This window comes from Oryx dammah, unplaced genomic scaffold (assembly GCF_014754425.2).
Source record: "Oryx dammah isolate SB20612 unplaced genomic scaffold, SCBI_Odam_1.1 HiC_scaffold_4, whole genome shotgun sequence".
Taxonomy (NCBI): Eukaryota; Metazoa; Chordata; class Mammalia; order Artiodactyla; family Bovidae; genus Oryx; species Oryx dammah.
In genome coordinates this window covers 44,009,551-44,013,255 of record NW_024070188.1, presented here as the reverse complement: position 1 = coordinate 44,013,255, position 3,705 = coordinate 44,009,551, and positions in this window count along the sequence as shown.

Sequence of the window (3,705 nt, the reverse complement as noted above, 5' to 3'; positions counted from 1 at the left end):
CCTCATCTCTCTGACCGCTTCTCTTTTTTCACCTTGGACCCAGTGTGACAGAGCAGTTCCTTTCAAGGATATTTGCATACTAACAACAGAAGGGAAAGAAGCAAGGTTGCAGATAACACACCTGGTCAGTGTGTCACTTTTATTCCATTGGTCAAAATGCTAGTGATGACTCTGTTCATGAGTCCTTTATACAGGTATGGAGTAGTCAAGGACTAAAGCTGACTGACCTGCATTGAATGATTCATCTTATCCTCCTTGTTATTTAGTGTCTCTTCTATGCCAGATACTCTTTACTCAGCATTGATATATAAAAAGTTGTGCCCATTCCTACACAAACTGGATGAGGGATGGGTTTTTAAATAGCATATCAGATATCAACTTTCATCTCACTCTCATTTGGTCTGTAATTATATAGTCTGTAATATATAGGTCAATGACACTTTTGTTGGATATCCATGTATTACATTCCTAGGAGCACCACAATCTATCAGCCATCGGCACAGACCCCCACCAGCTCAGGACTTCTGGTTGTTATTTTGGATATATCACCTGTTCATATATGCTTTTTTTCTCATAGTAGATAATTTCTAATTTCTTGTCTGATGGCATCCTTTGGATGCCAGATTAGCTTACTGGCCACATGTACATGGTATCAGTTCTTTGATCCTTTTTAGGCACAGGTCCAAAATGCATTCTTAGCAATATCCATGTGGAAAAAGATTAGAGGCAACAAAACAGGTCTTCCAAGACAGGGTCAAAAAAGTTGGCCCATATGGCAGACCTTAAGTGCTTTGCAACTAATATAGTTGTTCATGCTGTTTAGGGGTCATAATGATCAAGAAGACCCCTACAGATATGATTGAGTGGAGTTTCTGGTAGTTTCCTTAGATGCCAAATATTATTCTTATGAGAAATATGTAGTAATCTGCAATTCCCAATACATTTTAAGATTGATAAATTCTATTATCTGCTGGGTCTTGACAGGTCTCAGCTACAGCTACAATGCTAATTTTACTAGAGCACAGAGGACTCAAAGTCTGCCTCTGATAAGTCATGCATCATGTGGAGGCTTAAACCTTGTATGTTTAATAAAGCCACCCTTGAATGGAGGGATTGGTGCATCCACACACTATTTATTTATTTTATCTTGGGGAAAAAAGAGCCCCCATCTCCACTCCACCAAATATGATACTATGACAGGTTAAAAGTTACTTTGGATATTTGTTGGCTGTTTTTAATAATGCACAATTCACACACTTAATTCTAGCCACCTTTGTAGCAGTCAATGAGGACATGCAGTTTGTAACAGTCCTTACAAAAGTCAAGTGCAGAAGGCCAAGATACACATAGTTTTGTCTCTCAAGTCTTCCACACCATCATGGGATCTTACCTCTGACTTCCCAGAATTCTGAGACAGTTGAGCAAAATGAGTATGATTTCTGCAAAGCTGATTTTTATTCTAAACTCTCCCACTAAGTAGGTGCATGACCTCCATTAAATTATGTAATTATCTCCGCCTATTTCCTTATCAATGAAATCTACATCTTAATAGCACTTATCTCACATAGCAAGTGGTCAGTGAATTACTATTATGATCAGTATCATCATCAACAGATGTTAACAATGCTTACTGATTTTTTCTGGGCCTGTTTCTTACATATCTATTTTTATTTACTTGTGAGTGTTGAGCTAATGCCCCCAGTAACATAAGATTTTGCCTTTGTGGGGAGCTCTATTTTATTTAAAAAAGGTGGATTCAGGAGATAGGGTAAAGTGAGGAAGACTCATGTGACTGAATAATGGGAGTAGCATTGTGATTGATTTCAGTATAAATATGTTAAGAAAAAATAATAACTATCATAAAGGAATCTGGCTTGGATGGTAACATAATAATGAGAGAGGAAAAATCTGTGTTGTGATGTCCAATATCAGAAAAAAAGTCTTTAAAAATTGATAAAATGGGGAAAAAATCATTAGACTATGATTGGATGGTATCTTAGGGAAATCAAGTACCAAGATCTTTTTTCTCATGTAACACAGAATGTACGAACTTGCCTGAATGAAAACATAATTCATAACATAATTCAAAACATAATTCATAATCACTCCATTCATTATACAGTTTCTGTTAAGGAAAGGTCAAACAGAATACACAAATCTAAATTGGATATGTATTCATATGACGAGTAGTTAGTTGAGTAACTTTTACAGTATCATTTAGTTCTAAACTATACTTTTTAGTAGAAACATTTTTTAATATCCCTTGGTCTCTTGTTTATTCATGGAATTTTCACATTCCTGATATTGTGGTCAGCTTATCATCTCTCTACCAGTCATTTTACTGAAATTTGATGTACTTGGGATTCTGCAGTAAGGAATTCTCTCAGGTGCACTTCATCTCCAATAAGTGGTCTTCTACAATTTCACTTTGATTATATTGTATAAGAGGTATGGGAAATAAATTTTTAAAAGTATTTAAGTACAACTTCACATGAAGCATTCTTACATAAATTGCTCACAAAACACAAGGGCAGAGAGCACAACTAAGCATGCAGTAATCAGAGATGAGAGATGTTTCTCAGCAAGAATAATCACTTAGAATATGATGTAGAACAGTTGGGTCAAAATAGTCCATAAGTGCAACTTCAGACTAAAAACAAGCTTCACAGGTATGTCATGCAGCCGAACTATGGAAAGGCCTTGAGAACCTCCTCCGCATATGTGTGGGTGCTTAGTCATGTCTGACTCAGCAACCCCATGGACTGTAGCCCACCAGGCTCCTCTGTCCATGGGATTTTCCAGCAAGAATACTGGAGAAGTTTGCCCTTTCCTTCTCTAGGGGATCTTCCTGACCCAGGAATTGAACCCATGTCTCTTGTGGTCTCCTGCATTGCAGGCAGATTCTTTACCACTGTGCCAACTACTGATTTGCAATGCATTACAGAGAATAATGACTACCTCATTTATGAGCTGGTCAAATCTCAGCTTTGTCTAAAAGACAATTAATACATGGTTTGACAACATTAAATTTTATATGTTCAAACTAGACAGTAGAAGATGCTGCTTATGATGTTTGCTAGTAATTATCTGTCAAAATAATGACTGTTCTCTTGATTTCCTCTCCAAAATACATTCTCTAATCTATAATAATGAATTTATTTATGAAGCACATAATAAGTCAGTGATCAAGTAATGTTGCAGGTTCTGAAGTATACAAAAATATAGCTGATAGACATAAGATGTAGTTGGTCCATTTACTTAAAATACATTAACTTCTGAGTGCCAAAGAATTGATGCTTTTGAACTGTGGTGTTGGAGGAGACTCTTGAGAGTCCCTTGGACTGCAAGGAGATCCAACCAGTCAAACCTAAAGGAAATCAATCCTGTATATTCATTGGAGGGACTGATGCTGAAGCTCCAATACTTTGGCCACCTGATGCGAAGAGCCAGCTCATTGGAAAAGACCCTGATGATAGGAAAGATTGAAGGCAGGAGAAGAAGGGGTTGACAGAAGACAAAATTGTTGGATGGCATCACTGACTCAATGGACATGAGTTTGAGCAAGCTCTGGGAGATGGTGAAGGAAAGAGAAGCCTGGTGTGCTACAGTCTGACTGAACAACAAGAACTTCAGTTTTCTCAACTGTAAAGTGGGAAAAATAATAGTATCTATCCAGTAGGATATCAAAGTAGTAAGATTCTCATA